Source organism: Macaca mulatta, chromosome 19 (genome assembly GCF_049350105.2).
Source record: "Macaca mulatta isolate MMU2019108-1 chromosome 19, T2T-MMU8v2.0, whole genome shotgun sequence".
In the NCBI taxonomy this organism is placed as follows: domain Eukaryota; kingdom Metazoa; phylum Chordata; class Mammalia; order Primates; family Cercopithecidae; genus Macaca; species Macaca mulatta.
Genome location: NC_133424.1, coordinates 45497526 through 45520087, shown reverse-complemented (window position 1 = coordinate 45520087; position 22562 = coordinate 45497526). Strand labels below are relative to the sequence as shown.

Sequence of the window (22562 nt, the reverse complement as noted above, 5' to 3'; positions counted from 1 at the left end):
CAGGCGCCCGCCACCACGCCTGGCTCATTTTTTTAAATGTATTTTTAGTAGAGACGGGGTTTCACCGTGTTAGCCAGGACGGTCTCGATCTCCTGACCTCGTGATCCGCCCATCTCGGCCTCCCAAAGTGCTGGGATTACAGGCGTGAGCCACCGCACCCGGTCCTTTTTTATTTTTATTTTTTGAGATGGAGTCTCACTCTATTGCCCAGGCTGGAGTGCAGTGGCGCGATCTCGGCTCACTGTAACCTCCGCCTCTTGGGTTCAAGCGACTCTCCTGCCTTAGCCTCCCGAGTAGCTGGGATTATAGGCGTGTGCCACCACACCCAGCTAATTTTTGTATTTTTTTTTTTTAGCGGAGATGAGGTTTCACTATGTTGGTCAGACTGGTCTAGAACTCCTGACCTCAAGTGATCCACCGCGCCTGGCCCCCTTAACATTTTTAATGCATATGCTTTTTTTGTTGTTGTTGCAGAACTGATGCAGCGCTAGATTAAGGATGAATGTCAGGCTGGATGCAGTGGCTCATGCCTGTAATTCCAGCACTTTGGGAGGCCGAGGTGGGCAGATCACTTGAGGTCAGGAGTTTGACACCAGCCTCAACAAAATGGTGAAACCCTGTCTCTACCAAAAAATACAAAAAATAATTAGCTGGGCACGTTGGTGTGCACCTGTAGTCCTAGCTGCTCAGGAGGCTGAGGTGAGAGGATTGGCAGAACTCAAGAGGCAGAAGTTGCAGTGAGCTGAGCCGAGATGGTGCCCCTGCACTCCAGCCTGGGTGACAGAGCAACAATCTGACTTAAAATAAATAATTAAAAAAGAATATTATTTCAGTGTAAATAATGTCCTACACTCTTATTCTAAAAGTTCTTTCTAGTACTTATGAGACTTTCAGGAAAGATAGTGGCACAGGTAGTTTGGCAGAAGATCCTTCCCTAAAACTAAAGGAAAAAAACAAAAAGGAAGTTAAAATATCCCTAAAATCACGAAAAGTTCTCAAACTCATACCATGAAATTTTATTAAATAGTACAATTAAGGTACAGAATGAGTTAGTTGAAACTGAAAGACCAAGCCCAGAATCCATATGTAAGTATCCCTTGCCCTCTCCTCCCCTGAGAGAAATTTTGACTAGCATCTTCAACTTGCTAAGATGGGGACAGGGATACAGGTGTGATGAGGAAAAAAATGCGGAACGCCCTACCTGAAACTCCCCTTCTCTGGTGGCCAAACAGTACTTTAGCAGGCAGGAGGATTTTATATTTTTACCTTTATCCAAAAGGAAGGGTAAGGAGGAGAAAGGACTAATTACAAATAAATCAATCTCACCCCTAACCTCAGTACCATCACAGCGAATAAAGTCTCACGCTTCCAAAGTAGCAGATGAGATCATCCTGAAGCAGAGGGGGCAAGAGTCAAAGGCCCTTCTTCTACAAAACTAGAGAAGCTCTATTAAGCTTCCTAAGGCCTAATAGAGCTTAGCCAGGTGAACTCAGAGTGAAGTAAAAGAGAATCTGCATTTCACGTTTTCGCAAGCAGCAGATACTGAAAGGACCTACTAAGGAAAAAAAAAGTAGAAACATCAGGGAATCAAGATAAATTTTACAGGAAAGATGGAAAGAAGGGAAGAAAAGAGGGAAAGGAGGGAGGCAATGATGGAAGGAAAGAAAAAGGTATATCAAAATAAAGAAAAAAGGCAGGAAAGAAGAGAAGAATCAAAGAGGACACGGTCTTCATTTGCTTATTCTGTTTTTTTCCACTACCAGCGGTTTGCCCTGACAGAGAGGACACAGTCTTCAAAAGGTGGATGAAATACATTCAGTATCAGTATTTATCACAGAAAATAGAAGAAATTTTCTGAAAGGACTGCTTCGACATTCACAAGAAAAACAGCATAGACTCTTATGATCAAAACAACACTGAAAGGGTAGCACGCAGAATTAAGGAAAGAAAATTATACAAGATAAATAAAACAGCATAACTAATAAATGCATCAACAGTCAATGCAGTTAAAACCAAATCACTAGAAGACAATAATTTTGAGAAAACGTAAACGAGATGTCATGAAAAAGTAGTACAGTAATAAAAAGGTTAGAGAAAAGATGATAGTTATGAAGATCCAACAGTTAACTACTGCCCCTGAGACAGACAAAAGAATAAGAGAAAATAAAATTAAAGTTATAACAGAATAGAAATGTCTTGACATGAAGGTCTAAATTTCATTAAAAGTTTTCACTGTATTTCCAGGAAAAAAAAAAAACATCAGACCACTACAAGCCACAGAGACTTATGTTATGGTATATCAAAATAAAGAATGCAAAAAAAGTGGCATCCAAAGATAAGAAATGGACAATAAATTCATTTAAACAAAGATGTGTACATGACAATTTACTATGGTTCTAGAATAGAAATAGTTCTGGAAAAGACTAGAAAGTTACAAAGTGTAACAAACTAAGAACAGTATATCACAACATTTTAACAAAAATTGGGAGATTAAAATGAATGGAGAAAAAGGAAAACTGAACAGACAGTAGTAGTATCTAAACTTACACTTTCATCTCTCATCATGTCAAGTAGGAGTCACTTGACACATTTTTTTTTTTTTTTTTTGGTTAGTTGACACTAAGCGAAGGCTTTAAAATTTTTTATTTGAAAGAATTTGTTAAATTCTACTATGGGTCTTGGAAATAACCCATAGTAGAATTTAAAACCAAGAGCATACTTTCCAAAATATGGTATGAAGAAAAACTCTATCATATGGCAAATGAAGCAAACTGAAAAAGCATGAAAACAGAAATCACAGAATAAGAATGATTTGCACACACCAGGAGTTTGAGAAACATGCTCTAATGATGGAGGCTGGCTTAATAAGATTTGGGGTTTTCAGTGCAATCAAGTTCTTGTAGTATTGTGAAGAACAAATTCCACAAGACAGATTAGAAGGGCACATATGGCTAGAAGATACTGTTACAGAACAAATGAGAAGTCTGGAAGGTTAAAACTTGAGCATTAAGAGTAGAGAGGAAGGAGGCATGACAAGCATAGAAAAGGTAAAGAGCTACCGGAACTATTCTACTACAACACATACATTAGCTCATATGCAATCAGTAAATAAGGGAATTATGTCAGTACATTCAGAAATCACATTGGTTCATTTCCAGTTTTTCCTAAAATGTTATTTAGTTTTTGCATTTGCAGGTAACAACAGTTAAATACACCTAGCCATGAGTAGTGCCATCACTTCTGGTTACCTTTACTGTTTTTAAAGGGAAAGTTATAAATTTACCGAATTATTTGTTTAAAAATTTTAACTTATCTTTAAGCACACTAGTATTTTTTATTAGGTTTACATTAGTGCTTAAATTACAAAGATGCACAGATTTCTAATGGTCTGCTCCTAATCCTAGTTTTCCCATAAACCCCATTCCTCTTAGTGCAGGAAGGCATACCTCAGATTACAGCACAAATGCCTTTGCCTGGCTGGCAAAATCTGAATTATGTTCTAATTATTATTATTTTTTTCATTCATAACACATAGTACTTTGAGAAAGAACATTTTTACTCTATTATTCATTTTGGGATTCTACAGCAACTACACATTCCAATGTAAATACCCATAGGTAATGTGACTAGAGCTTTAAGCTGAACATAGGTGCTGTATGTCACTGCATTTCATCCCGTTTCTTTCAAATACTTACTGGGCACCACCTGTCCCAGGTCCTATGCTAGATGCTAGGGAAACCAGTTCCTATTCTCAAGGAGCTCAATCTATTTGCTTACTTGGATGTGATGTCACTGAATTGGATTTGAAGGTCCACTAAACACTCAATACCACTTGCAATGCCTCTAATAAGTACTACTATTGGTTTCTCAACATCCTAATCTCTGAAGCTAACACAGCATTAGGCTTCAGATTAAGCCATACTACTACTATTAAGTCAAAATGTAGCTGAATAGATACTGATCTGATTCTGGGATATCTGGGGGATTATCATGAATTAATGAAAATAATAATTCAGCAGGCTTAGAATATTTAAGTAATATTAGGCAGGCATTATATTTATGTCCTCACCCTCAGGGAACTTATAGTCTGGCAAGTGTGCTAAGCACTACACTGGAAAGAAAGCACACAATATAGTTTGCTAGGGCTGCCAAAACAAAGTACCAGAGATTATATTATGTCCACACAGAAACTTGTATACAAATGTTTATATCAGCATTATTCATAACAGCCAAATGGTAGAAACAACCCAAATACCCATCAACAAATGAAAAGACAAATTACGTTCTCTATATATCTTATATGTATGTTATATATATTTTAAAATACATGTAATGAAATATTATTCAGCCATAAAAAACCCACAATGCTGATACTTGTTACATCAAGAGTGAAGCGTGAAAGCATTATGCTGAGTAAAAGAAGCTAGATACAAAACGTCACACAGTGTATGATTCCTTTTACATAATATACCCTAAATAGGAAAAGCCATGAAGACAGAAAGCAGGTTAGTGGTTAACAGGGTATGGGGGAAATAAGGAGGGATTACTTAATGCCTAGGGATATTTTATTTTAGTAGGATTATGAAAAGTTTTGAAACCAAGGAGAGGTGGTAGTTGCACAACACTGTGACTACACTAAGTGCCACTGAATTGTACACTTTATAATGGTTAATTGCATGTTATGTGAATTTCAACTTCAAACATACATGAGCACGCACACCTACAAATACAGCCTACAAGAGAATACAGAAAATGACAAAAGTAGTTGGGGAGAATGGGGAAACTAGGGGCGGTTGTCCTCTACATTTTAAACTTCATCATGTTGCTACATTGCTTTAATAATGTTTTCTTTCTTTTTTCTTTTATTGAGACAGAGTCCCTTCTCTGTCATCCAGTCCAGGCTGGAGTGCAGTGGTGCCATCTCGGCTCACTGAAACTTTTACCTCCCAGGCTCAAGTTATCCTCCCACCTCAGTCTCTTGAGTAGCTAGGACTACAGGCACACACACTACACCTGGCTAATTTTTAAATTTTTTGTAGAGATGGGGTTTCGCCATGTTGCCCAGATTGGTCTCCAATTCCTGGGCTCAGGCAATCCATCCACCACACCCTCCCAAAGTGCTTGGATTACAGATGTGGGCCATGATGCCTAGCTAATAATTTTATCAGTCTCAAGAAAAGAATCAATTTTCTATTTCTAGCTCGAAATAACACCAAAGATTTTTTAAAATAGAAATGCATTCCATGCATCAAACAAACAAATAAATGAACAAACAAAAACAGGGTCAAATTATTTGGCAAAATCACTCATCTAATCCAGTCTCCAGATTTAGACAAACTCAACATCATCCTAATGTCAAACTGGTTGTTAGTGTATACAATACTTGTATATACAATCATAGTACAAGGCCAGAGAAATGAGTTGTAGTGACAAACTTCCCAATACCATACCTCCATTATAAAACACCAAAAATGTTCTAACTTTAAGCATGATAAACATTACATACTTAAAATACATACTTAAGTAAAGCTAGTACCCCCCAAATGACACTATTAACATTTTCCAGGCCAGGTATGGTGGCTCGCACCTGTAGTCTCAGCACTTTGGGAGAGTGAAGTTGGCAGATCACCTGAGGCTGGGAGTTCGAGACCAGCCCAGCCAACATGGCGAAATCTGTCTCTAAAAAAACAAAAAACAAAAAACAATTAGCCGGTTGTGGTGGCACACACCTGTAATCCCAGCTACTCGGGAGGCTGAGGCATGAGAATTGCTTGAACCCAGGAAGTGGAGGTTGCAATGAGTTGAGGTCACATCACTGCAGTACAGCCCAAGCAACAGAGTAAGCCTGTCTCAAAAGAAAAAAAAAAAAAAATTCCCAAAGACTGAACTTTTATTTTACTTTATTTTATTTGAGACAGAGTCTTGATCTGTTGCCCAGGCTGGAGTGCAGTGGCGTGATCTCGGCTCACTGCAACCTCCGCTTCCTGGGTTCAAGCAATTTTCCTGCCTCAGCTTCCCAAGTAGCTGGGACTACAGGTGCGCATCACCATGCCCGGGCTAATTTTATATTTTTTTCTTTTTTTTTATTAGAGACTGGGTTTCACCATGTTGGCCAGGATGGTCTCGATCTCCTGACCTTGTGATCCGCCTGCCTTGGCCTCCCAAAGAGTTGGGATTACAGGTGTGAGCCACTGCACCCGGCCTGAACTTTTTTTTGACATGAACTAAAAATTGTAAATTAGGCTCTAATGTTAACTGAAAATAAAAAGAAACAAGTCTGTTGAATACCAAAATTTGAGAGCAACAAATGAAACACTGAATTATTCAAAAGACGCTTACAAAGTAAGTTAAGAAACTAAGACCAAGTTCAAATGAAAACTTAGAATAAGATTTATGATGTAGTAAAGTTAAAACTCTTCAGTCAAGTATCAGCTGCAAGATCTGGTCCCAACATACTCAAATTTAAAAATTCCAACCAAGCTCATTGTTCTCAGTTCACAGATCAGGTTTTCTGTCCTCTATTTTTCTCTCTCCTCACATCTAGAGTATCCTAAATTTCAACTTGAAGATTCCAGGTATCAGTCAGGGTTTTACAGAGAAACAGAATAAATCAGATGTGCATATATAAACACAGAAAGAGACTTAAGGAATTGGCCCAGGGGATTAAGGAGGCCTTTTGGTAAATCCAAAATCTGCAGAGCAGGCTGGCAGAACTCCTTGCTCAGAGGTCAGTCTTTGTTCTATTAAAGGCCTTCTACTGATTGGATGAGGCCCACCCACAAGTGGAGGCTACTCACAATCTACCAATTTAAATGTTAATCTCATATAAAAAATACTTTCACAGAAACATCAAGAATATTTGATCAAATATCTAGGCACTGTGGCCCAGTTAAGTTGGCACATAAAATTAGCCATCACCCAACTCCACCCAGGCAGAAGTAATCTGTTCTTCCTTTGAAAACCACACAGCATTCTATCATTCTGTCTAGACTACCTTTCTAGAATTTAAAGATCTTCAGGAGAAAGATCTGTAACTAGATCATCTTTGCAACTCCCACAGAATCTAACACAGTGCTCTACATACAGCTGACATTTGAGTATTTCTTGAATAAATCACACAGTAGAAAAAGCTATTAAGTAAGCTACTTCCAAAAATACTTAACAGTGTTTAATATCAAGGGAATTGAATTAAGTTATAAAAGAAACTAACAGGATAAAATGAAAGAACGGTTGCTTAGAGTAAATAACAACTGACGTTGACAGAATGGGAAAGTGGGAAAAACAAACCCAACTTCAGCATATTTAAAAAACAGTCTACATGCAAAAGTAGCAAACCAGGAAACAAAAAAGTTACAGTTACTATTTTTCTTCTCCTTCTGACATTTATACATAAGTACGGCTCTTGTCCATTTGGTGCCATACACAAACTCTTGCTGAAACTATCTGAGATCTCTTGGAATAAGGTATTATACATGGATTTAATACAACAAGGTTTAATTACTTAAATACTAAAAAGCACCATCTCTTCTATAACACAGTACTCTTTCCCAGGCCCTAAAGGTAAGAATGGTAGAAAGCTGACTCTGGGTTTTTTACTTAAGAGCAGAGCTTTACAAAAATAAGATTCGACAGTCCAGCTCTTGGAACCACATCACAGCCTGCTTCCACAAACTCTCACTTTCCGCACGTCTACACTCCTTCTCTGGCCTTCTTCACCCTTACCCACACTACTTGCTTCCTGTTAGCAAACATAACTGCACCGAATAAAAACATCTGTCCCTCAGCCTCCACCATCTCTTCCTGAACCCACTACGAACTTAACACCCCTAACAGAGGCTTTACTCCTACCCTGGTGTCTGCAATATTCTCAATCACCTTACAGATCACATGCCAAGCACTGGTGACCCAATGACAAAAAATTACCTCCACCTCCAGAGGTCATAATCCAGATGACGTTCCTCTCACCTTCTGCAACATATTCTCAAAATCAACTTCTTCGCACTTAACTCTAGAGGTTACATCATCTTCGACTGAAAAAACCCCAAAGCCATCTTGTTAAGAGCCCATCTGGTCCTTATAAAACCAAAAAGGTAATTTGAATATTTAGATAGGGATGTAATAACAAAACAATACTGGCTCCTTAGAAGGTTTATTACAAAGCAAAACACATTTACAAAGGATCTCTCTGTAACTGTACATAAGAGATAGCCTTAACATCTTCCTAGATAGCCTCTACATGTGGCTAATTCTTTTTTTTTTTTTTTGAGACGGAGTCTCACGCTGTTGCCCAGGCTGGAGTGCAGTGGCGCGATCTCGGCTCACTGCAAGCTCCGCCTCCCGGGTTCACGCCATTCTCCTGCCTCAGCCTCCCGAGTAGCTGGGACTACAGGCGCCCGCCACCGCGCCCGGCTAATTTTTTGTATTTTTAGTAGAGACGGGGTTTCACTGTGGTCTCGATCTCCTGACCTTGTGATCCGCCCGCCTCGGCCTCCCAAAGTGCTGGGATTACAGGCTTGAGCCACCGCGCCCGGCCTACATGTGGCTAATTCTAACTCACCTGTCAGGCCCCAGCTTAAATGCTGTGTCCTCAAGAACTTTGTCTCCGTTGTTTTGTTTCTTAGCACAAAGCATAGTGTCTAGCGTATAGTTATGGCAGGAGCTGAGTAGTTCTCTTGAATGAAGAGCTTATTAAATAGTAAGTACAGAAAATTTAAGGGGGCAGAAAGGAAGCTTTTACATGCTTGGTGCTTAGGGTGAATATTACAGAGGAATCCAACAAGTGAGGGGCACTCTAGAAAGAGGTACAACATGTGCCCCCTGCCCCCTGAAAAGCATTAGGACAAGCAGGGCGACAGGGAGGGAAGACCTCTGTTAAATTTAGATTTTATCCAGAAAGAAATGTAGTCATTAAAAATTTTTTAGGAGGGACATCAGCTAGATCTGTGTTTCAGGAAAAAAACTACCACCAGCAGTGGCCATGTAAATACTGTAAGTAGTTTTTACAATTGAGAAATTATTGGAGGAGGCTAGATTCAAAGCAAGAAGCAATGATTTCCTAAATCATGGAGGGTGACAGTAAAGACTGAGAAAGGGGATGGGTATGAGGACAAGTCAGAAACAAGAGCTTGAGGATATATAAAGAAGAAAAACCACGAAGGATATAAGATTTTACACTGACTTAACATTTGGTGAGTACTTACCATACGCTAGACACTATAATATGTATTAATTTAGTTAACTCTCACAAGGATTCTGTATAGTACAAGTGGTTATTATTCTCATAAATAATAAAAAAAGATAAAACAATAGAGGGAAGATCAAAGAAAGCTTCTTTGGCAACATAAATATCTGAACTCAGATTTGGTGATGAATATGGGACAGGAGTAGGGTGAAGCCAGAAGGATGACCTGTACGTGTTCATGGAACAAAAAAGGAAAGGGAAGTAAAGGGCAGAAGGGGACGTGTGCTATGAAATAAAGCTGAATAAGCACCAAAGAGTGGGGTAAGGATTCCAGTTTTTCTAAGAACAGAAAACCACTAAAAGCAGAAAGCCACAGAAAGCAACTGGAGGCCAGGTGCGGTGGCTCGTGCCTGTAATCCCAGCACTTTGGGAGGCGGAGACGGGTGGATCACCTGAGCTCAGGAGTTCAAGACCAGCCTGGCCAACATGGTAAAAACAAAATTAGGTGTGGTGGCAGGTGCCTGTAATCCCAGCTACTCAGGAGGCTGAGGCAGGAGAATCACTTGAACCCAGGAGGCGGAGGTTGCAGTGAGCCAAGATTGCATCATGGCACTCCAGCCTGGGCAACAAAAGTGAAACTTCGTCTCAAAAAAAAAAAAAAAAAAAAAAAAAAAAGAGAGCAACTTGATTTTGTGTTTTGAAAAGATCACTTGTGCCAGAGGGTGGCCCATGCTATAGAAAGAGGGACAATGGTGGACCATCTAAGAGGTGAAGAAAACCTGGGCTGGGGAAGATGCAGAGAAGTAGCAGATGGAGTCAAAAGTATTTAGGAGGTAAAATCCAAAGAACTGAATGAATATAGAGTATGAGGCAAAGGGACAAATTTCAGGTGTCTGGTCTGGGCATTCACTGTTCACTTCAAGGTGTGATGTGAACTCTCCTTCGAAATCCTACCAAGTTCATAGCTTCAGTGCGCTTTCCCTAACCATGGGCATTCATTTATGTATCTCCTGGGTAGGAAGATGGCAAAGGGTGGCTATGGCTACCAAAAGTCTAGACTCTAAAAGAGTATCCTCTATGGAACTAGCACAGAGTTAATAAATAAATAATTTAAAAGGCATTACACCACACAGAAATTAATAAATAATGGCAATTAGGAGATTAACCTGTGCTCTATTTTGACTAACCAATTAGCCAAAGGAATGAATTCATGATCCCTTAAAACAGGGTATCTCCCCAATGTGCACTTAATAAGTAATCGTTCAGTGAGGACTCCTCACATACTAGTCAGTCTCACTGAGGAACTATGGATCGGGACATATATAGTTGGACAGTGGACAGTGACCTACATTGCTGTTAAAAGAGCATACACCCCAGCCAGGCGCAGTGGCTCATACCTGTAATCCCAGCACCTTGGGAGGCTGAGACAGGTGGATCACACGAGGTCAGCAGTTCAAGACCAGCCTGGTCAACATGACGAAACCCCATCTCTACTAAAAATACAAAAATTACCCGGGTGTGGTGGTGGGCACCTGTAGTCCCAGCTACTTGGGAGGCTGAAGCAGGAGAATCACTTGAACCTGGGAGGCGGAGGTTGCAGTGAGCTGAGATCGCGCCATTGCGCTCCAGCCTGGGCAACAAGAGCAAAACTCTGTCTCGATAACAAAACTAAACAAACAAACAAAACAAAAAAAGGGCATACGCCAGCTACCAAAAGCAGTCATTCTAGACTTCCGTTTATAAATTTCGGTAAAAACAAAAGGGCCACATGAGGACTAGCCAGACTGAAAGGAGATCAAGACTGACAATCAGAGCACACAATACCCATGCAAACCAATTCAATACAGGAAAGAGAAAATTGTATTAAAATCTAACAAGAGCAGGCTGTGAAAGAAAAGAGAAGTAAATAGAAAACAAAAAGCCAATTTTGGTATTTTTATACATATCCTTATATAAGCACTGCATACCTCTACAATAGTATGGAAAGAAACTGTACTTTTCACTGAGTATATTTTTGAAAATGTTTTTATCACATGCATTGATTCTCTACTTAAACACAAATATTTTAAAGAAACACACATCTCCACCATACCCACAACAACTCAATAGAAGCATCAAACAGAAGGGAAACTAGTGAATGCCAAATCAGTGAATCAGAAGACTGGTTTGAGGAACTCTCTCAGAATCTACAGCAGAAAGGGTTAAAAGCTGGAAAACAAAAATAAACAACAAGGAGCATAAATGTTTAAAATGGACTGTCAATAGGAGTTCCACAATGAGAAGCAATATCAAAGAAAAACAAGTTTTCCTGAGCTAAAGAAAGGCTTGATTCTTGGGATCGACATGCATTCCTTAAAAGACAGGAATGTTGGAAGAAAAAAGCCCTCCAAGAGTTCCAGTGGGAAGTGTGTGGGAAAGCCCACCAATAACTACATTCTTTATATACAAAAGAGAATCGGACTGGTATCTAACATTTCACATGGAGCAGTAAATGCAAGCAGACAATGGACAATGTGGAAGATACCAGGTAATGCAAAATATTAACACAGAGAGAACAAAAGGGATATTAGCAGACATACAGCTCAGAATAACAATCCATAGAAAGTTTCTTTGTTGTAAAAAAAAAAAAAAATACCAGACAAACAAATTTAATAGTGTTGAGTTGTAAAATAAGAACTCAGGGCCAGGACCGGTGACTCATGCCTGTAATCCCAGCACTTTGGGAAATCGAGGCGGGAGGATCACTTGAGGTCAGTTAGAGACCAGCCTGGCCAACTTAGTGAAACCCCATCTCTACTAAAAAAATACAAAAATTAGCTGGGTGTTGTGGCACACGCCTGTAATCCCAGCTATTTGGGAGGCTGAGGCAGGAGAATCACTTGAACCTGGGAGGCGGAGGTTGAAGTGAGCTGAGATCATGCCACTGCACTCCAGCCTGGGTGACAGAGCAAGACTCTGTGTCAAAAAAGAAAAAAAAAAAAAAAAAGGAAAAAACTCAGTTTTATCTAAGTCAACACTGTAAATAAAGCTGCTCTTAAGGGGTAATTTAAACCCCAAATTAGATAAAACCTGGAAAATGGGACAAAGGGAGAAAAGTAAAAAGATACGTTAAAACTTTTATCTTAGGCATAGCGAAGGTAGCTTGTATTTATTTGGGTCTTGGAAAATTAAAAACATCTGTGAACCCTCTTCCCAAATGTTTCCGTATGTAAATAAAAATAGCTTATAACTTCAGGGGATCGAGACTCCCTGAAATCTACCATGAACTCCATGTAATGAATCTATTATAGATAATGGCTAATTACTCCAACTGATAATTGATACAGAGAAATACAGTTGTTTGAAATTTAAGGTTTCTAAAAATGCAAGAAAGTTTTAATATTAGAAAATCAATTTAATAAGTATAATTTACATATTAAAAGCAAAGGAAAGGCTGGCAGCAGTGGCTCATGCCTGTAATTCCAGCACTTTGGGCGGCCAAGGTAGGCGGATCACCTGAGGTCAGGAGTTGGAGATCAGCCTGGTCAACATGATGAAACCCCGTCTCTATTCAAAATACAAAAATTAGCTGGCATGGTGGTGCATGCCTGTCATCCCAGCTACTCAGGAGGCTGAGGCAGGAGAATCACTTGAACCCAGGAGGCAGAGGCTGCAGTGAGCCAAGATTGCGCCATTGCACTCCAGCCTGAGTGACAATTGTAAAACTCCGTCCAGCAAAGGGAAGTCTAGAAAAGAAAGCAGATCAGAGGTTGCCTAGGACTAGGGGTCGTAGGCAGCTACTGACTAACGTCCACAAAAAAGCTTCTCGAGTTGATGGAATTGTTAGAAAAGTGGACTGTGGTGATAGATACACAACTTTCATTATACTGCACACTTACAGTGGGTGAATTTTATAGTATGTAACTTATACCCAATAAAGTTAAAAGTTAACAGGTTAAACTTATACCCCAAAACTTATACCCTTCATCCCAATTACTATAATCTTCTAGTTTCCATTGTGCCTGTTGATATCAACTCCTGAGCCTTTTAGGAGTTTAGGGTGAAAGTCAAGTTACATCTTGGCTTTTCCCACTGCCTACTTAGGTTGCCGCTCTCAACTTTGCTAAGTCATTTAAAGTCATGTATTTGCTTTTCAGTCTTCCACACTGTGTTGATGCTGTCTCCTTTCCAAATCTACTTTGTCCTCTATGGGTTTACGTATTTTTTTAAAAGTCCCTCTCATGTAGTTTTGATAGGATTTATCAACAGGAAGGAAAAGTAAAAGCATGTCCAGTTTGCTATATTTACCCAATGGTTTAAATTTAATGTTGACTTTCTAAGCTGCTTTCAGTTGGGCATTCTTCCTTATGGCTGTTTTTTTTTTTTTTTTTTTTTTTTTTGAGACGGAGTCTCGCTCTGTCGCCGGGCTGGAGTGCAGTGGCCGGATCTCAGCTCACTGCAAGCTCCACCTCCCGGGTTTTTACGCCATTCTCCTGGCTCAGCCTCCCGAGTAGCTGGGACTACAGGCGCCCGCCACCTCGCCCGGCTAGTTTTTTTGTATTTTTTAGTAGAGATGGGGTTTCGCCGTGTTAGCCAAGATGGTCTCGAACTCCTGACCTCGTGATCCACCCGTCTCGGCCTCCCAAAGTGCTGGGATTACAGGCTTGAGCCACCGCGCCCGGCCTCCTTATGGCTGTTTTTATATTTTAATCTCCAAATGATAAAACCAAGAGTCAGATACGAAAATATGACATAAGAGTGAAAAAGCAGGGGGGAGGATAAACGCATCCATGAGGAATTAAAAAACAACAGCAACAAGGCTAGAGGATGGAAGACAAGATAGAAATCAATCTGAGACAGAACTAGAAAGAGGTGGGGGAGAGGGGAGGAAGGGAGTGTCGGAGGTAGAGAGAACGAATGGGTTTCTTAGATTTAAAGAGTTTTTCTTAGATTTAAAGACTCTTCAGATTCACAAGGTCCACAGAGAAACACTCAGAGGAAAAACCAAACCAAACCAAAAAACAAACAAACAACAACAACAACAACAAACCAGTGTGGTCACATTTGTGAATTCCAGGAACAGAGAATTCGAAATAAAAGCTTCCAGAGAGAAAAGTGACTGAGAATCAGACTGGCACCACCAACCCCAGTATATCAGAAGAACAAAAAGCAGTAACTTCAAAGTTCTATAGAAAAAAGACTCTTAATTTGGAAATATATAGCCAACCAACCAGTCAAGCAATCAAGAAAACATAGGTTCACTAAGAAGATTTGTCAACTACCTTTTCCATGTATTTTATTTTTTAATTACAAAGATCCACTCAAGTAAAATTGGGAGGAGTGGAAAGAATCAACTGAGAGGTACATACTGGAAACAAGAAACAGGAATCTGAGGATCTCTGAATAGACTAGTGAGAGATAATGGACCATGGTAGTAGGGGTGGTCAGAGGTCAAATTCTGCACCTAGTTTGAAAGCAGAGCTGATAGGTTAGGATCACATGAGGTGAGAGAGGGAGGGAGGAATTAAGGATGGCTCCAAGGTGTTTGGTCTTACCAACTAGAATAGAGCTGTCAATTGATTAGATGGGAAAGGCTGATGGAGGAACAGGTTTAGGGCATGCTGAATTGAGATTCTAAGCAGACATCCCTACAAGTAGAGATGTTAAAGAGGCAATGTGATATACAAGTCAGGAGTTAGAGGAGAAATCCAGGCTAGAGATAGGAGTCAGTGATATACAGGTAGTATTTAAAACCAGGAACTAGATGGATGAGATCATCAAAAGAATGCAGATGACTAAACAAATGCTAACAGACAGAGAGAGAAAAGGGGAGGTAACTGAGCCCTGGAGCTCTCCAACATTTGGCGGCTTCCGAGTTGAATCAACACAACATAGGAGATTGAGAGGTAACCAGTGAGATATGAGGAAAAAAATGGCATACGATCAAGTGAAGAAAATGCTTCACAGAGCACAGAGCAATTGTGCCATGTAATGCTGACTGGTGAAGTAGAATGAGACCAAGAACTGACTACTGGATTTGGCAACATGGAAGTCTTTGGTAACTCTGATAAGAAAACTTCATATGTAGGAATAAAAACCTTAGTAAAGAGGGCTCAGAAATGAATGAACACCAGTGGTGTAGACAACTTCAAGGAGTTTTGTTATAAAGGGAAGGATAGAAATGGGGCAATTGTTAGAAAAGAGGAAATGCAGTTCAAGTACAGTGGAGTTTTTTTGGTTGTTCTTAAGATAGAAGAAATAATCGCCTGTCTGTAAGCAGACAGAAAGATGCGTTAGGGAAGGAAAAACTGAGGAGAGTAGAGAACTGCTGGAGCAATGTCCTTGACTCACCAAGAGGGGACGAATACTGCACAAGCGGAAGGGTGGTCTTAGACAGAAGTAAGAACAGTTTATCCATATTTATCAGAAAAAAAAAAATAGAAGTTTGGGGGACGGATGCAGGTAATTGGGTATATGAGGGGTAAGTTTATCAAAATTATCTTTCGTTTGCTGTTCTTTTCTCAGTTAACTATTACAGAAAGCACGGTTAAAGGGCTGAAAGTGAAGATGGGGGAGGAAGTGTTGGAGGCTTGAGGAAAATGAATGGAACAGCCATGTAGAAAAGTGAAATGGATTATGGAAGTATAGTGTGACTGCTAGGAAGTGACCATGACTGCTGAGGCTAGCGAACATAAATTTAGAGTGAGGCTGGTCAGCACATCTGTGCTGATATAATCAGGGTTGTGATTTCTTGTATAAGACAGCAAGAGGGGAATAGGGTAGGGGCTGTGGGTATGTGTACTGACTGTCACGGTGGCTCATGGAGTTGAAGCAGGATAAAGAGGGAAGTAAAGTTATGAGGGGAATGACAGGACAGTGAAAGGCAGTAAGATGATGGTACACTACAGTAGGTGTGAATGACTGACAGAGTTGGGCTACTAGAGAGACTGAGCACCTAGACAGAGAGGGAGATGGTGGTGGGAAATAACACAGGACAGCTATTCTCTATTAAGCACCAACATTAAACTAGTTACTTCTTTTACATCACCTCATTTAATTATCAGAAGGACTCTGAAAGATGGGCATTATTATCCATTCCTATTGAAAAGATGAAGAAGTCAAAGCTAAGGTTAAATAACTTGTCCAAGACCAAAAAGCTGCTAAGTATTCCAACTGGCATTTTGGGTCACATTTTCTTTCAGAAACAAACAAACAAAAAACCCTACCAAACTAGAATAAGGCCCTTGGGAATAAATTATTTTATAGACCAACTCACACTTTGTCCACTAAAAAATCTGCTGGACACTGTGGCTCAAATCTGTAATCCCAGCACTTTGGGAGGCCGAGGCAGGCAGATCACTTGAGCCCAGGAGTTAGAGACCGACCTGGGCAACATGGCAAAACTCTGTATATACCAAAAATAGAAAATTAGCTGGGTGTGGTGGTGTGTGCCTGTAGTCCCAACTACTTGGGAGGCTGAGGCGGGAGGATTACCTGAGCCCAGGGAGGTCAAGACTACAGTGAGCTGTGATTGTGCCACTGCACGCCAGCCTGGGCGACAGAGTGAGACTCTTGTCTCAAAACAACAACAACAAAATTTACTTCAGTGATATCCAGTTTTTAAAACAGCTAATTAATATACAGCATCATGAGAGAAAGGCAAATTGTTTCTATAGCAAGCATCTTCTAGCATGGAGTAATTAAATTCAAGTTAAACTATCTGTAGTTATTGCTATTATTACTGTGGCACTGAGTTAAATACAAAACTCTTGCTATGTATCATGCACAGATAAGATTTCTTTTTTCTTTCTACCTCCTTCCTTCTACTATTTTTTTCTTCAGTTTTATGCTGTTTTCTCTACTCCCGACTTAGAAAGTCATGGCTTACCTTACTTACCCCTACTAGAAAATGAACAGTTTTTGACACCTGACTTCAGACTCCCAGAATTACCAAGTATTTCTGTGGACAATGTAACAATAATAAACTGTTTCCAAGGTTCCAAGTTCTGGCAACATCACTAAATAGGGCAACAAAAAGAAACCAAGGCTTGAAGTTTCACTAGATCTTTGTCATTTTAGGTAGTAATTTTGTGAATTGCTACATTTAGATCCCCAATAATGCAAGAAATCAAATAAAGCACCCCACAGGTATTTTATCCATCACACAGAGTTCTTCCACTCTCTTCAATAAGGTCACAGTTTATGACTACGTGACTAACATCAAAAAGTAGATAAATTATGCCAGTGAGCCAGACTTAGCAGATGATTAAAGAAATCTGTTAACAATTTACTTGTTCTTATATCCTTCCACTAATCTCTTGATTTTAAGGACAACTTATTTTAAAGGCAAGTGGCTTATATAATCATTCTTCACAAAGTCTCTTTTCACAATGCAGTAGCAACCTGGTTTTCATTTGAATGATTATCCAGGTAAGCTAACTAAATATAAGAATTTATTTTTGATAAGAGTTTCATTCATTTTAGCCTATTTAGGCATCCTATTCACTTACAGACACAGGTGCAAACACAACTGTAACTATTCCATAAAACATTCATACATGTCACCACTGTGTAATTTCCTCCTACATCCTGAATGGAGGCTTCCTTTAAACTTTAAATGAAAATTATAATTGAGCTTGAGTCAGAAAGAGTTTACCTCCCCAATAATGTTAATTATGTCACTAGATTTCATCCTCTTGTATCCCTACTCACTGAAATTCTTCAAGATTTCTTTAATGTGAGGGAGGATATTTTAATTTTATAGGGAAATGCAATTGTTAACATGGAAAAGCATTATTTGGAGGTATCCCCAAGACACTTCTACAAGAACAATAAGCTAAAATGCTAAATCATTTCCATTTACTCACTCTTTAACTAAACATCCTTTCATCCCAGGAGCTCAGAGTCTGGAGGTGAGGGGGAACGTGAAGACAGACAATAAACACATAGGCAAATAAGCAAAGAAGATTAAGTGTAAGTCATGATCAGTGCTGAGAAGAAAATAAATTCAGAGCTGTGACATAGACTACAAACTGCAACAAATGGCAGAAACAAACTGCAACACAGATCATCTATAAACATACTTAGCAGATTGACATCAAAGCCTTTCTAGGTTGCCTTTATGACTTCTTGACATATGCTTAGGTTCCAAGGATCAAAGCCCCTCAAACTTACCTGTTTCACTTGCTAGAACTAAAGCTAGTCTGTGACATCTCTAGCAGAAAATAAAGCACATCACCCATTTCACAGCACCTCTGCAATTAGGCTTTTGATTACATGGTGCGATAACTTATCCACACTGAAACATTTTCAAGAAAGAAACAGATTATTATTATTATTATTGTGTGTGTGCGCGCGTGTGTGTGTTTTAAGACACAGTCTCGCTGTGTTGCCTGGGCTAGAGTACAGTGACGCGACCTTGGCTCACTCTAACCTCCTCCGCCTTTCGAGTTCAAGTGATTCTCCTGCCTCAGCCTCTCAAGTAGATGGGATTACAGATGCACCAGCATGCCTGGCTAATTTTTGTATTTTTAGTAGAGACGGGGTTTCGCCATGTTGGCTAGATTGGTCTCGAACTTCTGACTTCAGGGGATTTGCCTGCCTCAGCCTCCGGAAGTGCTGGGATTATAGGCTACTGTTACTTTGTAAGACAAGGTTTTGTTCTATGTCTCAGGCTGGAGTGCAGTGGCATGATCACAGCTCCTCTTGGGCTCAAGCAATCCCCCCTGCCTCAGCCTCCCAAGTGGTCGAGACGACAGGCATACATGCCACCATGCTTAGCTAACTTACTTTTTATAATTTTTTGTAGAAATGGAGTCTCCCTATATTGCTGAGGCTGGTTTTGAACTCCTAGGCTCAAGCAATACTCCGGCCTCGACCTTTTGGAAATGTTGTTGGGATTACAGGCCTGAGTCACCCTGCCTAGCTGGGATGTTTTTAATAATTATGCCAGAACAGGCACAAACAAGGACTTTCCACCAGGGCATACTAGGCCATATGGTCACCCTAATTATATACCACATCAAATGTAAATAGTCCAAACTTTCAAGAGTAGTTCATAGTTCCAGATACATTTAAATTATAATATCCAAGCCCTACATTATAATATGGACCGTATAAACCAAGTGAATCCCTTACTAAATGTAAAGCTCTGAACATCTCACATTGTACACAAAATCAATTTCAGATGCATTATAAACCTCAATGTGAAAAAGCAAAGCACAAAAAGGTTTTAAGATAATCAAAGTATCTCCATGATGTTTAAAAAAAAAAAAACACTAGCCATAAAAAATTGATGAACATGTTTACATTAAAACGAAGAACTTCTGTTCATTAAAAGAAACTAAGTGGGAAAAAAAGTTTGCAATATATACATCCAACAAAGGATATATATTCAGAATACAAAACTCTAGAAAAAGACGTGTTTCAATTTAAAAAAGGCAAAAGATTTCAAAGACACTTCATGAAAAACGAAATCCAAAGACCCAGATATGAAAAGGTGCCTCATTTAGTGATGAGGGAAATGATTAAAACTAAATACAACTATATACCCACCAGGATTGGCTAGAATTGAAATATATGATACTAAGTATGGTTGTTGGTAAGGGATATGAAACAAGAACTCTTACATACTAATAAATGAACTAAAAACCAGTAAACAACTACTTTGGAAAACTACTTGGCATTACCTGATAAAGACAAACATTCCCCATGTTCTTGCAATTCAAGTTCTAAGTATATAACCTCAAGAAAACTACATAAACATGCATCAGTGTACTTAAACAGAAATGTTCATAAAAGCACTGTTTATAATAGCCCCAAACTGCAAACAATCTAAATGCAATACCCAAAACAATGGCAGAAGGAATAAACTTGTGTTATAGTCATGATGGAATACTATGAAACAATAAAAGCTAAAAATAAAATATATACAAGATAATCTTATTTACATAAAGTTAAAAAATGGGCAAAATTAAACTCTATTTAGAGATGTAAACTTACATGGTAAAACTATAAATGTCAGAAAAACATTTATATCTAGCTTAAATTAAGATGGTGATAGTTGTGATGGAAAAATATAGGTGGTGCGAGGCTTCTGGGATGCTGGCAATGTCTGTCTTGCCCTGGGTGATAGTTACAAAGATGTTTGCTTAAAAATATTTCATTTTTGGCCGGGCGCGGTGGCTCACGCCTGTAATCCCAGCACTTTGGAAGGCCGAGGCGGGCGGATCACAAGGTCAGGAGATCGAGACCATGGTGAAACCCCGTCTCTACTAAAAATAGAAAAAAATTAGCCGGGCGCAGTGGCGGGCGCCTGTAGTCCCAGCTACTCGGGAGGCTGAGGCCGGAGAATGGCGTGAACCCGGGAGGCGGAGCTTGCAGTGAGCCGAGATTGCGCCACTGCACTCCAGCCTGGGTGACAGAGTGAGACTCCGTCTCAAAAAAAAAAAAAAAAAAAAAAAAAAAAAATTTCATTTTTATTTTATGTATCTTTTCAGCCTGTGCAGTTAGGTTTCACAATAACACTCTCCCCGATAAATTTAAAAAAAAAAAAAAAGTTCAAAAAAGAATTCTAAGAATGTTACTCAAAGAGATTAACTCTTAATCCATAGTTTAAAAAGAGGAACAGGGATCTCTACATCCAAATACACGCTGTATTATAAATTATACGAATAAACTTTTGGCTTTAGGCTGGGTGCAGTGCCTCACGGCTGTAATCCCAACACTTTGGGAGCCAAGGTGGGTGGATCATTTCAAGTCAGCAGTTTGAGACCAGCCTGGCCAACATGGTGAAACCCCATCTCTACTAAAAATACAAAAATTAGCCAGCTGTGGTGGGCGCCTATAGTCCCAGCTACTTGGGAGGCTGTGGCAGGAGAATTGCTTGAACCCTGGAGGTGGAGGCTGCAGTGAACCGAGATCGTGCCACTGCATTCCAGCCTGGGCAAGAGCAAGACTCTGCCTCAAAACGACAACGACAACAACAACAACAACAACAAAAAACACAAACAAAACAAAACAAATGAAAACACCTTTGGCTTTACTATTTTAGACTACCATTCTTCATTCAAATTTTGAAATGGAAGGTGAAATTTTCTGATATCGAATTACTCGACCAGTCATGTAAATTTAAAATTTTTAAGACTGAACTCCTCGCTTCTAATCTTGAAATCTGTAATAAGTGTCCAGTATTGACTAGACAGTTATAATGTAGTTTTTGATTAGATAATATGTAGAATAATATATAAAGGTTGGATAATGTCAGTTTTTGCAAGCATAATCAAATTCCCCAAACCTGTTACATGTTTAACTCATGTTGCTTAAGAAAAAGCAGCTGGGTACAGTGGCTCATGCCTGTAATCCCAGCATTTTAGGAGGCCGAGGCAGGGGGATCACTTGTGGTCAAGAATTCAAGACTAGCCTGGCCAATATGGTGAAAGCCTGTCTCAACTAAAAAATACAAAAATTAGCCAGGCGTGATGGCACGCACCAGTAATCCCAGCTACTCAGGAGGCTGAGGCAGGAGAATTGCTTGAACTTGGGAGGTAGAGGTTACAGGGAGCCAGGATTGTGCCACTGCACTGTGGCCTGGGCAACACAGTGAGACTCCATCTCAAAAAAAAAAAAAAAAAAAAGCATATAATGATGTGGAATGAAATATCAAAGGCATGAATACAAACGTAAATTCAATGATTAAAAATTTTTTTTCACTGCTATATTCAAATATTTATCAAGTCATGACACGAAGAACAAATTTGTATTTTATGTCATATGAATTTAACTATTACAGACTAATGAAATACTGACTCCAAAAGCTGCTGAAAAGTTTTTAAAATGTGGGTTGTTAAAATGTAGACTTTTGGGGTTCCTGCATAAAAGGATATGTTCATAGTTTTTAAAAAATAACAAAAATACTCTAAAAATTTTCAAATGTATGTTTTTTTTCTTTGTGAGGAATAAAGGTAACACAGCCAACTTATTGAGTCACTAAGCTGGCAAAACACCTTTCAATTCAGATTAGGTAAAGCAATACTTTAAAAAATGTATTAAACCACTTTAATGAGAAATTATTTTCAACCCATATCTGGCTCTCACCCAGCACTTTTCATAATTTCATAAAGACAGGCTTTTTTTTTTTATAATTGCATAAAGCCAGAAAAACACTATACAGCTAAATAACTATTATATAAAAAATATAAAAATAAATTCAAAATAAGGCCAAGCAAAAACTAAGTTACTTAAGAAACATCACTGGGAAAGTCTTAAACACCAAATACCATCATGCATCCTATAGTGGATTTCTAAAAAGACACTGAAGCGCTAAGTCTACAGGTGTTTTTATGAGGTAATGTGTCATAATACAATGTTTCACAAGGTAAAGAGGGAAATGTGGGGGTACTCC

General features: G+C 39.3%; 1 protein-coding gene and 3 long non-coding RNA genes across 43 annotated transcripts in view; 1 reads left to right on the top strand and 3 right to left on the bottom strand.

Annotated features, from left to right (window-relative positions):
* Positions 1 to 22562, bottom strand: part of LSM14A (LSM14A mRNA processing body assembly factor) — a 69937-nt gene that overhangs the window by 45453 nt on the left and 1922 nt on the right. Inside the window, exon 2 of one of the 40 annotated variants that reach the window (XM_077976241.1) lies at positions 671 to 793. The gene's annotated coding sequence lies outside the window, so the exon portion shown is untranslated. 40 annotated transcript variants of the gene reach the window in all.
* Positions 2590 to 21771, top strand: LOC144337387 (uncharacterized). Its single transcript, XR_013410435.1, has 2 exons — positions 2590 to 5784; positions 21058 to 21771. It is a non-coding gene; the product is annotated as an uncharacterized LOC144337387 (long non-coding RNA).
* Positions 6062 to 10355, bottom strand: LOC144337385 (uncharacterized). Its single transcript, XR_013410433.1, has 2 exons — positions 8533 to 10355; positions 6062 to 8232 (listed from the first exon to the last, which is right to left on the bottom strand). It is a non-coding gene; the product is annotated as an uncharacterized LOC144337385 (long non-coding RNA).
* On the bottom strand, positions 16090 to 20633 carry LOC144337386 (uncharacterized). The gene is made up of 2 exons (XR_013410434.1): positions 20350 to 20633; positions 16090 to 16478 (listed from the first exon to the last, which is right to left on the bottom strand). It is a non-coding gene; the product is annotated as an uncharacterized LOC144337386 (long non-coding RNA).